The sequence below is a fragment of the Bos taurus genome, chromosome 19 (genome assembly GCF_002263795.3).
Source record: "Bos taurus isolate L1 Dominette 01449 registration number 42190680 breed Hereford chromosome 19, ARS-UCD2.0, whole genome shotgun sequence".
Lineage (NCBI taxonomy): Eukaryota > Metazoa > Chordata > Mammalia > Artiodactyla > Bovidae > Bos > Bos taurus.
Genome location: NC_037346.1, coordinates 61,086,691 through 61,099,231, shown reverse-complemented (window position 1 = coordinate 61,099,231; position 12,541 = coordinate 61,086,691). Strand labels below are relative to the sequence as shown.

At 45.2% G+C, this 12,541-nt stretch overlaps 1 long non-coding RNA gene across 2 annotated transcripts in view; it reads right to left on the bottom strand.

Annotated features, from left to right (window-relative positions):
- Window positions 1–281: 281 nt before the first annotated feature.
- LOC132343137 (uncharacterized) overlaps window positions 282–12,541 on the bottom strand; it is a 19,004-nt gene continuing 6,744 nt past the window's right edge. For both annotated transcript variants that reach the window (XR_009491845.1, XR_009491846.1), the window contains exons 2-3: window positions 4,000–9,089; window positions 282–1,361 (exon numbers count right to left, since the gene is read on the bottom strand). This is a non-coding gene — a long non-coding RNA (uncharacterized lncRNA). The remainder of the gene's footprint in view (window positions 1,362–3,999; window positions 9,090–12,541) is intronic.

Genomic DNA, 12,541 nt, shown 5'->3' with positions numbered 1-12,541 from the left:
GTGAGGATAACTTCATCAGGTCAGCAGGAAAACATGAACAAAACAGTATAATCTGGAACTCTATTTGGGAGAAATCCCCTTTGTGAGGCTACAGTTATCTTGAATAGCCTGACCTATAAAACAACAAGCAAACAAAAAAACCAATAAGAACCAGAAACAGAGGAAAAATTAAAAGGTGTTAATCACCAAAACAAACCAAAAACTGTCCTCTGCCTCTCTGGGTTGCTAGTTTTTTTTAGCACTATTAAGCATTATTATAAAAATAAGAGGCTTTCATGAAGGAAATGTAGATAAGCAAGAAGAAAATGAGAATCATCTCTAATTCTAGCATTCAGAAAAGCATATGCTGTTTACATTTTGGGGAATAGACTTTGTGTGTGTCTGTCTTTCCTTTACTGGAGAAGGAAATGGCAACCCACTCCAGTGTTCTTGCCTGGAGAATCCCAGGGACGGGGGAGCCTGGTGGGCTGCCGTCTACGGGGCCACACAGAGTCAGACACGACTGAAGCAACTTAGCAGCAGTCTTTCCTTTACACATCCAAATCACACACTACATAAATTTACATAACACATAAAATTCACCAAATATGTAAACTCATGAAATGGAAACATGTTTGCTTTTCTTCCTCTGACTAAGCATGATGATCCTTCAATAACTGCAAAGCACGTGACTGTACAGACACATCCTTGTGCCTGGCCCTTAGTATTGGGTCCAGAAGGTGCTTCTCGATTCTTCCCTCTTATTAATTGTTTTATAAAAGGTTCTTATAGCACATCTTTGTGACATGACAAATGATTACTTGGGATGAATTCCCCAGAAGTAGGATTTCTATGTTAAAAGTTAAGAATATTTTAAATAGCATTTCCACTTTTTTTTCTCCAAAGCTCCAGATGTGTTTCTAACGAGCAGCCATGTTTAAAAGCAACTGGACTTCATGACGATCTATGACTTGCATCTCGTTTGTTTCACTTTTTCTATTTCATATTCAGTGCTCCCATTTCAGAGAAGGCAATGGCACCCCACTCCAGTACTCTTGCCTGGAAAATCCCATGGACAGAGGAGCCTGGTAGGCTGCAGTCCATGGGGTCGCTAAGTCGAAGACTGAGCGACTTCACTTTCACTTTTCACTTTCATACATTGGAGAAGGAGATGGCAGCCCACTCCGGTGTTCTTGCCTGGAGAATCCTGGGGACGGGGGAGCCTGGTGGGCTGTCGTCTCTGGGGTCGCACAGAGTCGGACATGACTGATGCGACTTAGCAGCAGCAGCAGCTCCCATTTCACTGAGTTTATGCTTTCCAATTTTCCCATCTCTTCCTTTTTCATGCTCTTCTCAAGCCTTTCTCAAGTGTAGCACAAAACCTTATTTGTATACAGAAATATAAACAGTACATTAATATATATTTTAGGAAACTTAAGGTTTTCCCTAACTACAAATTTATGACATTTCGATTCTACTTGTTTTACTTAGTATGAATAGATTTCTAATTAAAAAACAGAAATGCCACAAGCAACAAAGGTTTGCTGTATAGCACAGGAAACTATAGTCAATATCTTGTAATAACCTATAATGGAAAAATAATCTGAAAAATAATCTATGTGTATATGCATAATTGAATCACCTTGCCGTGCACCTGAAATATTGTAAGTCAACTATACTGTCGTGTCCGACTCTTTGCGACCCCACGGACTATAGCCCACCAGGCGCCTCCGTCCATGGGATTCTCCAGGCAAGAATACTGGAGTGGGTTGCCATTTCCTTCTCCATGGGATCTTCCTGACCCAGGGATCGAACCTAGGTCTCCCACATTGCAGGCAGACGCTTTAACCTCTGAGCCACCGGGGAAGCTCATCTATAAAATATATATGTTAAGAAAAAAAATCCCCCCCCAAAAAAAGAACAGTGTATGAGTCTGCCTGGTCTCATATATACTCTTCCTGAGAATCATCATTAAGGCTAAAATATCGAAAAGAGAATCATCTAAGGAGAATAACCAGGCAGCTTAAGGCTGCCCTTCTGAGTACTCAGACTTCACTGGGGAACCAAAGTCTCCGGCAGGAGTTCACTGGTTACCGAATGACTCGGAGTCCTGTGCACGGCGGACATCCACTGTCACGCCCAAAGGCTGTGTGTTCACTTGTAAGGAAGCTCATGTCTTTCTGGCTGAATTCAAAGGAGCGGAAGCTGGCCAGCTGCCTGGTGGGATATCCTGATTGGAAATCAACTCTGACACTCAGCTTTGCTCCTTCCTCACCAACTTTTTGGTGTAAATTCCTCAAAGAAGAGGGTGGTGTCTCCACATGCTGGTCTGCACACACACGGCGCAAGAGACACATCACCTAGTCATCCTGTGACACTTCTGAGCCCGAGGTGCGGGGACAGGAAGCAGGCTGAGAAAACTGGAAGTCTTTCCTGGTAAAGCCACATCAAATGGTAGTGTTTGGCCCCCCGACAGTTAGTCCATGGATTCTTCCTCTCAACAACGATGAGTAATAATTAAAAAAAAAAAACCACCACCCTGTGTGCCTGCCAAAGCTGCATCACGTGCTGCACAGCACGCTGAGGTCAGAGTCCCTGCTGGATCTTCTATTGTGGCCTTAAAATGATGTCTTATGTTGGCACAGCTCTTTAGAGTCGACCCAGGGTTTTTATATTAATAAGCTCCTAATATGTTTTGACACGAATAAACTCATTGTGGTGAGTTGTCTGATTTGGTGGGTTTTCTGCTTTGACCTGTCTTTGAAGAATGCCTCATTTCCAGAGCTTGCTTTGGTTGCAGGTTTGTGATTGAAATCTTTACTGAAAAATTCAATGATGAGCTTGAATCTTTTATCCTGTTTCTTAGTGTTGTTGTTTAGTAGAGAAGTCACATCTGATTCTTCAGCGACCTCACGGTCTGTAGCCCGCCAGCTCCTCTGCCCATGGGATTTCCCAGGCAAGAATACTGGAGTGGGTTGCCATTTCCTTCTCCAGGAGGTCTTCTCCTGACCCAGGAATCAAACTTGGGTCTCCTGCACTGGTAGGAGGCTTCTTTACAACTGAGCCACATGGGAAGCATTTCTTAATAGGATAAGAATAAAATAAATAAAAAGGCAGGTGCAATAAAATAGCAGATGTGGTAGCTGTTAGGACACATTTAAATAAATTAAAAAGAGGTAAAAATCAGACTGGGTTAAGACACACTTGCACTCCGGAGCCTCGTTCCCTGGAAGTCAACATGAAAAGCTCCTGTGGCCCCTGGATTAGAAAAATTCCCAAACATCCTTCATGCATGGCTGGGAGTGTAAGACTTCGTGTTCTGGCTCCAGTCCAGGGCAAAGGGGAATTTCAAAAGCAGGTTCACGTATTTGTAATTTTCCAGTTTGAAGCGCACACTTCCTGTCTTGGCCCTGTGTACTTTCTGAGAGTAGCCAGCAAACCGGCTGTGAGGAAGGGCGAAGCTTCTGGATATCTTAAAACCATCAGGGACTGTGGGATGTTTTTGGATGAAGAGTTCAGGGAGATCATTAATTTTGTGACCAGGTGTGGTCATTAGTGAAGTACTAGACTTACAGTGTTTCATTAGTGTGGTTTGCATTATTAAAGTACCTTGGAGGATCGTTATGAATTATTGATGTCATTCCACGATAGGGCAGCCCAGTGAACTGGAGAAAATAAAAAGGCATAGATTTTTGTTGTTGTTTTGAATCCTGGTTTACGAGCTGCCATGCCCTGAGTACTTGGGAAAGCTACAAGATTTTTGAATTCCCAAGAGGAGACGCTGGTGCAAAGGGCAAACAGAGAAAGCTTTCAGAGAGCAGAGGGGTCCCAGAGGGTCTTTAAGCAGCAAAAGAGTATCAAAGAGCCATAAAATGATTGAAATGGAGGATTCTTCCCAAAGTTAGGAGGCAGTAGGTTAAAAAGATAAAACCAAGAGCCATTTGACTCTGCAGGTTGAGAATAGCTTTTAAAAACGTAGAGCTAAGAGCCAAGAAAAATCTGCCAAGAAAATGGACATACCTGATCTATCCACCAGGGCAGCATGACCATCTGGGTGCTCGGTGGGCGTGGTCACGAGAGGACGGCTCCCGCTCATTGGCTCCTGTGTTTGGACAGAGACCTCAAGTAGGGAGGGGCGTGGGGAGGGCCAGCACAAGGTGGGCCTGTGAGAAATGGATCAGTACTTTCTGCTTTTAGAAAACTTACACTAAACCCCAGGCCTCGTTGACAGCTACCCTTAGTTCCAGCACTCTCTCCGGATCTGCTTATCCTTCTGGCCAGTTTCTGCGCTCTTTTGTTATTTGGGCTTTCTGTACATGGTACCATGGGCTTCCTGGGTAGCTCAGTGGTAAAGATCTGCCTGCCAATGCAAGAGATGCAGGTTCAACCCCTGGTCTGGGAAGATCCCCTGGAGAAGGAAATTGTCCAATATTCTGATCTGGAACATCCCATGGACAAAGGAGCCTACTGGGCTACAGTCCATAGGGCCACAAAGAGTTGGACATGGCTTAAACAGCTTAGCGTGTGTGCAAAGGGGTTGATTTTTCTCCTAAAATCATTAAATTACAAATCCCATTATGGAGAATAATGATTTGATCACAACATCCATGAAAGATAGAGGGTCCACTAATTAAAATAACCTAGTCTAAAAATATGTATTCTGTTCATGGGTTTTGAAGGTTTATCTTCTTCTCTGGCAGAAAGGGAGCATTTACCGAACACCAAGCAGAAAGAATTACAGGTGATATTATTACACAGAGACCTATACAGGGGGATATTTCATTTAAGGCTCTACACCTTTTATATCATAAAATAAATATTGTTGTTGTTTAGTTGCTAAGTCGTGTCCAACTCTTTGCAACCCTGTGGACTGCAGCACACCAGGCTTCCCTGTCCTCCACTATCTCCCAGTTGCTCAAAGTCATGGCCATTGAGTCGGTGATGCCATCCAACCATCTCATCCTCTGTCATCCCCTTCTTCTCCTGCCTTCAATCTTTACCAGCATTAGGGTCTTTTCCAATCAGTCAGTTCTTTGCATTAGGCAGCCAAAGTATTGGAGCTTCAGCTTCAGCATCAGTCCTTCCAATGAATATTCAATGTGGACTTCCTTTGGGATTGAAAAATAAATAGTAGGTGTTTCAAACACAATGAGAACTAGGCTTTGTCCTGGTGATTTTGGTCAGTGGCTACCATTTGAAAAAGCAGAGTGAGTTTAAGTCAGGCAATCTGAGAGCTAAGGGTACAGGTGAAAATTGCCAAAGATAAAGTGCAGCCTCCTGGAGATCCCTAAGGGCAGAGTGCATCTGGTCTGGTCTGACCCGTTGGGGAATTTCAGATATCTGAAATGTCCTGATTGGAGTGAATAATTGCTTTGAATTTTGACGCTCAGCTGTAACTTGGAGTTTTGGGGAAATTCAATGATGTGATCTAATGACTTTTCTAATCTGGGAAAGAAGGTGTGGTTGGGGATGCTGTGATGGAGTGGGGTGATGCTTTCTGGGAATATCCAGTTTTGATTATGCTCATAATGACTTCCCTACTGCTGCTTGAAGTCCTAACATCTTGGCCAATTCTTGTATTGCTCCTAAATCAGGCAGGGGATATCCACCTATTTGCTGGCAAAGAAGTATGGCATTTCTGGTTACCCAGGTGTGGGAAACAGAATGCTCTTCCTCCCACGGGGCTCAGCCCAGCCCTCTGCCAAGGAATTGGCCCCCTTGGAGTAATTTTTGACTTGCTGGGCTAGTTTGAGAAAGGGGCACCTGAATGGGCTTGATGGATCACTGCACATGGTGACTGCGGCCATGAAATTAAAAGATGCTTGCTCCTTAGAAGAAAAGTTATGACCAACCTTGACAGCATATTAAAAAGCAGAGACATTACTTTGCCAACAAAGGTCCGTCTAGTCAAAGCTATGGTTTTTCCAGTAGTCCTGTATGGATGTGAGAGTTGGACCATAAAGAAAGCTGAGCACCAAATAATTGATGCTTTTGAACTGTGGTGCTGGAGAAGACTCTTGAGAGTCCCTTGGACTGCAAGGAGATCCAACCAGCCCATCCTAAAGGATATCAGTCTTGAATATTCATTGGAAGGACTGATGCTGAAGCTGAAACTCCAGTACTTTGGCCACCTGATGCGAAGAACTGACATTGGAAAAGACGCTGATGCTGGGAAAGATTGAAGGTGGGGGAGAAGGGGATGACAGAGGATGAGATTGTTGGATGGCATCACCAACACGATGGACGTGAGTTTGAGTAAGCTCTGGGAGTTGGTGATGGACAGGGAAGCCTGGTGTGCTGTGGTCCGTGGGGTCACAGAGAGTTAGACATGACTAAAGCGACTTAGCCCACACCTACACATCAGAGAAAAACGGACACATGAGCAAGTCCCCACCATTGATCAGGGAACCGGTGAGTGTTTGTGGAGTACTTGCTGTGCACGTTCAGTCCTGCCATGTGCTTTAGGGAAAGTGACAATAAATTATCAGAAGTTGCTGAGCCACCTCACTCCCCACTCCCTCCCCTTCAGGCAAGACCTTCCGCTCACCTCTCCCCGAAAGTCCCAAGTCAGATAACATTCAACGCCGCATCCTGGCTTCTCAGAAACACCTAGCACGTTTAGGGGGCGGGGATGGCTTGTGCTGGGCTCTGGCCTTGGGGCTGCTGGCACTTGGCCCCCTGCCTATCCTGTCTGTCTGCATCCTGGATCCTTGCTGGATCCTTGCTGTTGTTGTTTCCGAGTCTCCCACTGGCCTCTCTGGGGTTCGTGCCTATCCGTGTGTCGGCTCCTGTCGGTTCCAAGTTGGATTCCCGGCTCTGCTGTCTTTCGGATTCAACTCCTGTCAGCTCCTGACTCTACCCCTGTCTTGGCCTCACGCTGGTGACCTCAATGTTTGTTTTGGCCCCTAGATCCTGTTATATTTTTCAGCTCACAGCCTGATGCTGAGCCACAGATAATATGTGTTCAGGCTTCATCCAGCTAGTCCCAAAGGGAAGTCATTCAAGAGGACATGAATGTCTTGGTGAAAATGATGATGTCTTTAGGGAAACCGGTCCAGGGTAGCTGTGAAAACACATCACTGATGTCCACTGTGGTTATTGGTTGGTGGTTAGGCTCACACTTTGGAATAAGAGCCCCAATTCTCCCTTGACTCTCCCTTGACCCTCCATCTTTGTAGACTTAAAGAAGTTTGTTGTTGTTCAGTCGTGACCCCATGGACTGCAGCATGCTCCTCTGTCCTTCACCATCTCCCAGAGTTTGCTCAACTTCATGTCCTCAAGTCAGTGATGTTATGCAAGCATGTCATCTTCTGTCACCCCCTTCTCCTCCTGCCCTCAATCTTTCCCAACATCAGGGTCTTTTCCAATGAGTCAGCTCTTCGCATCAGGCAGCCAAAGTATTAGAGCTTCAGCTTCATCATCAGTCCTTCCAATGAATATTCAAGGTTGATTTCCTTTAGGATGGACTGGTTTGATCTCCTTGCAGTCCAAGGGACTCTCAAGAGTCATCCCCAGCTCTACAATTCAAAAGCATCAGTTGTTCGGTGCTCAGAGTTATTTATGGTCCGGCTCTCACATCCATACATGATTGAAGAGCTTATTCACCCTCAGTTTACTGTATAGAAAATGTGAATCTGACAAACCAGTCTCACAGGTCTGCTGTGAGATGGAAAATGTATTCACCATCCTGAGCACATAATGAATGCTCAGGAAACTGGGCCTGGTGCTTTCCTCTTCATCAACTTTGGAATTACAAGTGATTAGGGCTTCCCTGGTGGCTCAACTGGTAAAGAATCTGCCTGCAATGCAGGAAACCTGGGTTTGATCCCTGGGTTGGGAAGATCCCCTGGAGAAGGGAAAGGCTACCCGCTCCAGTACTCTGGCCTGGAGAATTCCATGGACTAGTCCATGGGCTCGCAAAGAGTCAGACACAACTGAGTGACTTTCACTTTCAGACATTATTATTGTATATTTCAATAACCTGAAAGTTAGGACGCAAGCTTCAGTTCATCCCAGTTCAACAGATGTTTATCAGGTGTCCTCTATGAGCAATGGATTATGTTAAGTGCTCTCTAGGATATGAAGATGAATGGGTGGCCATTTCCCCTGAAAGAGCTTATTATCTATTAAGAAGCACACAGAACAGTGTCATCAAAAGGCCACAAAGGGAGCACGACCTCTAGATGCATAGCGACTGCATCCCCACGGTTCTCATCCTCCACCGGATGCCTCTTAGATCAGACTCACAATCCAGGAAGGCCTTGTGCAGAGGCCTGGACCATGGTGTGCACACACACAGCTTGGCTTTAGGCCCTTGCCCCTGGGAGTCCCCCTCTGTCTCTCTGATGGTAACACAGTATTTGCTCTATTGGACAAAAGTCTTAACTATATAGCAAGGGACCAAGGGCCTCAAACACGCTCTCACTGATTTGTTCCTGGAACGTGGTGGTACTGTTGATAGAGAAAGGGCGAGAAGCCAGGAGGAGGAGGGGGGTGAGGGGTAAAGATGACCAGCCCCGTGTCGTCCACGCGGGTGTGGAGTCTGGTACCCGGGGGCCTGCTGGTGGAAACCTCTAGGAGACAGTCGGAAAGGCCCAGGAAGGTAGTTCTGCTCAGATACAGAGGGAATCTCGTTTTTTACTAAGTCCATGTAGACTTGATTCTTTTTCTTGCTTCTTGCATTCAGTATTACTTTTTGCACCATGCTCCTTGGCAACTAATGCCGACTAATGCCAGACTTGGAGGTCTGCCCAGTGGTACACTTAGAGAAATAATGGTCCTGACTGGCTTGTGTGTGTGTGGTTATTATAGCTTAGTCTGTAAGGACATGGACCATGCTTTTTAAAACATTTTATAATTAATTATATACAATTATGCATCATATAGTAAGGTACTCTGATAGGAAATAACAGTCATATAGATATGTGATTAAAAGCAGAACGCGAATGAGCTCAGTGCCGCTGAACCACATGGTTAAACATGGTTAAAACAGGATGTTTTAGGGACTTGCCTGGTGGTCCAATCATTTGGACTTTGCCTTCCAATACAGAGGGTGCAGGTTCGATTCCTGGTCAGGGAGCTGAGATCCCACATGCCTCATGACTGAAAAACTAAAACAGAAAGCAGAAGCAGTATCGTAAAATTGAACAAGGACTTTAAAAAAGGTCCACACAAAAAACCTTAAAAAACAGGATGCTTTGTATTATGTGACTTTTTACTACAATAAAAACATTTAAACAAATAAATAGAGCTTCTCTGGTGGCTCAGATGGTAAAGAATCTGCCTGTAACGCAGGAGACCTGGGTTCAGTCCCTGGGTCAGGAAGACGCCCTGGAGAAGGGAGAGGCTACCCACTCCAGCGTTCTTTCTTGCCTGGAGGATCATGGACAGAGGAGACTTTCAGGTTACAGTCCGTGGGGCCACAAAGGCTGGGACACGACTGAGAGACTAATAAATAAATGAGCAAATAAACAATAGAGTGTGTAATATGATCCTCTTTTTGTAAAAGTAACTTCTATCTGTACATGTGTTATATATGCGGCTTCAAAGCACTGGAGGAAATTTACAGCCTGTGATGATGGCCATCTTCAAGGGAAGATTGCAGATCACTTTTCATTCCTTCCTGTGGAGAAATATATTTTTAACACTTTGCATTAAAAAAAAACTCATGTAGCCTTGTAATAAAGCAAAATAATACAACCCATTTTAAACTATTGATCAAACTGAACCTTTTGCTTGGCCAAACAAACTCTGGCTATTTTAATTAGGACAACGTGTGTGTGTGTGTGTGTGGATGTGGATGTACTCAGTCGTGTCCGGCTCTTTGCAACCCCATACAAGCCTTTAACTGATCTGACTTCAGTTTCCTAATTTGTGAAATATGGTTAGTAAGAACCAGCTTCTTTACCTCTCAGGATTTGTGAAATATGGTTAGTAAGAACCAGCTTCTTTACCTCTCAGGATTGTTGTATGTCCACACTAAAATGTCCTTAAAGTACCTTCTAAAGGAATTAGAATTTAAAAATTCTAAAAGCCCGATTATATTGTCACCCTGTTTATTTGATTTATATGCAGAGTATATCATGAAAAATGCTGGGCTGGAAGAAGCACAAGCTGGAATCAAGATTACCGGGAGAAATACCAATAACCTTAGATATGCAGATGACACCACCCTTATGGCAGAAAGTGAAGAGGAACTAAAAAGCCTCTTGATGAAAGTGAAAGAAGAGAGTGAAAAAGTTGGCTTAAAGCTCAACATTCAGAAAACTAAGATCATGGCATCTGGTCCCATCACTTCATGGGAAATAGATGGGGAAACAGTGGAAACAGTGTCAGACTTTATTTTTGGGGGCTCCAAAATCACTGCAGAAGGTGATTGCAGCCATGAAATTAAAAGACGCTCACTCCTTGGAAGGAAAGTTATGACCAACCTAGATAACATATTCAAAAGCAGAGACATTACTTTGCCAACAAAGGTCCATTCTACTCAAGGCTATGGTTTTTCCAGTGGTCTTGTATGGATGTGAGAGTTGGACTGTGAAGAAAGCTGAGCACCGAAGAATTGATGCTTTTGAACTGTGGTGTTGGAGAAGACTCTTGAGAGTCCCTTGGACTGCAAGGAGATCCAATCAGTCCATCCTAAAGGAGATCAGTCCTGGGTGTTCATTGGAAGGACTGATGCTTAAGCAAACTCCAATACTTTTGCCACCTCATGCGAAGAGTTGACTCATTGGAAAAGACTCTGATGCTGGGAGGGATTGGGGGCAGGAGCAGAAGGGGACGACAGAGGATGAGATGGCTGGATGGCATCACCAATTCGATGGACATGAGTTTGGGTATACTCCGGGAGTTAGTGATGGACAGGGGGGCCTGGCGTGCTGTGATTCATGGGGTTGCAAAGAGTTGGACACGACTGAGCAACTGAACTGAACTGAACTGAACTGAAAAGCCCAATTAAAGTCCTATAAAATATTGATAAAATAAATCATCGTCATTCTCAAAAGTCCTTAAGGAATGTGTTTAGTGTGATTTTTTTCACTTATTCTCCCATTTCGTGTGTGCAGGCTAAGTCGCTTCAGTCCTGTCTGACTCTCTGTGACCCCATGGACAGTAACCCTCCAGGCTCCTCTGTCCATGGGATTCTCCAGGCAAGATACTGGAGTGGGTTGCCAGGCCCTCCTCCAGGGGATCTTCCTGACCCAGGGATTGAACCCACGTCACTTCCATCTAACTTGCATTGGCAGGCCGGCTCTTTACCGCTAGCGCCACCTGGGAAGCCCCTTCGCCCTTTGCTTCCTGTAAAATAGGATATCACCCAATGAGGACTCCTTTTTTGGGGGTGGGGGAGCAGAGTATTAGTCTGTGGATCATAGATGTGTTTCTTCTAAGGTGACAATTAAACGTAAAGAGAAAGAAAGCCCAACGGCGTAAACATCTCTCTTTCTATTTTAAACTTCAAGCACATCACCCAGACCACAGTACCTCGGATCAGATGGAGCTCCTTCTCAGCCCAGGCCCAGCCCTGGGTCTCTCCCCGAGGTGACCTGCTGGGAAGTGTCTGGGCTCCCAGCCCAGGCTGTTTGAGCGGCCCCTTCCTCTCCTCCCCCCGCCTTCCCCCCCCCGGCACACCTGTTTGCAGACCGCCTTCCTCTCTGGCCCAGGGATCCTGATGCTGGTCATGACCACCTGTTAAGGATGACGCAGATCTAGCCCTACGCATATCCTTGCCTTGTTGCTGCCTTCAGGGTCCCAAACGGTGTTGATTCACTGCCCTCCCCACTCCCCCGCCCCCCCGGACTTTATTTTTAGTCTTTATCTCTCAGTGGTTTTGTTTTCTTTCCGGAGGCTTTTGACCTGGGAGCTGGAAATAAAGTATGCCTTCCATAAAGATGAGAAAGTTGTCAGCCCTTTCCTTCCGCTCACATGAAAGGCCTCCCCAGCCCAGTCCGGGGAAGATGCTGAGCATGTCAGTCCCCAGTCCTGAAGTCAGCTGCACATTGCATCTCTTCATTGGAGGCTGAGCAGAGGTTTGTCTGGATTAGGCAGTGGTCCTTTCACAGGGTTGAGAAGATGCTCAGGGGTTGGAATGAAAGGAACCACGTTTTCCTCCCCTTCTGATTGTGCTGTCTGGACTCAAACATCTGAGTGATCTGAGGAGCCTGTCTCCTTCTTTTTTTTTTTTTGAAGTACTTAAAAGAAATTCACAGGCAAAGAGAAAAATGGTTGCTTTTGGCATAAAACTCTGTGAAACTGTGGCTTCCTTGGACCAGAGACCTAGTTTTTACTCTAGAATAAAATATGGGAAAGTGTGTTGTAAATTGTAAAGCGTGAGCTGTATTAAAGATCTTGAAAATTATAGACTGGAACCCCTGATTGTGAAGTGAATATATGCGTGTGTGCTAAGTTGCTTCAGTCATATCTGACTCCATGTGATCCCATGGGGCCCACCAGGCTCCTCTGTCCATGGGATTCTCCAGGCAAGAATACTGGAGTGGGTTCTCCAGGGGATCTTCTAGACCCAGGGGTTGAACCTGCGTCTCCTGCATTGGCAGGTGGATTCTTT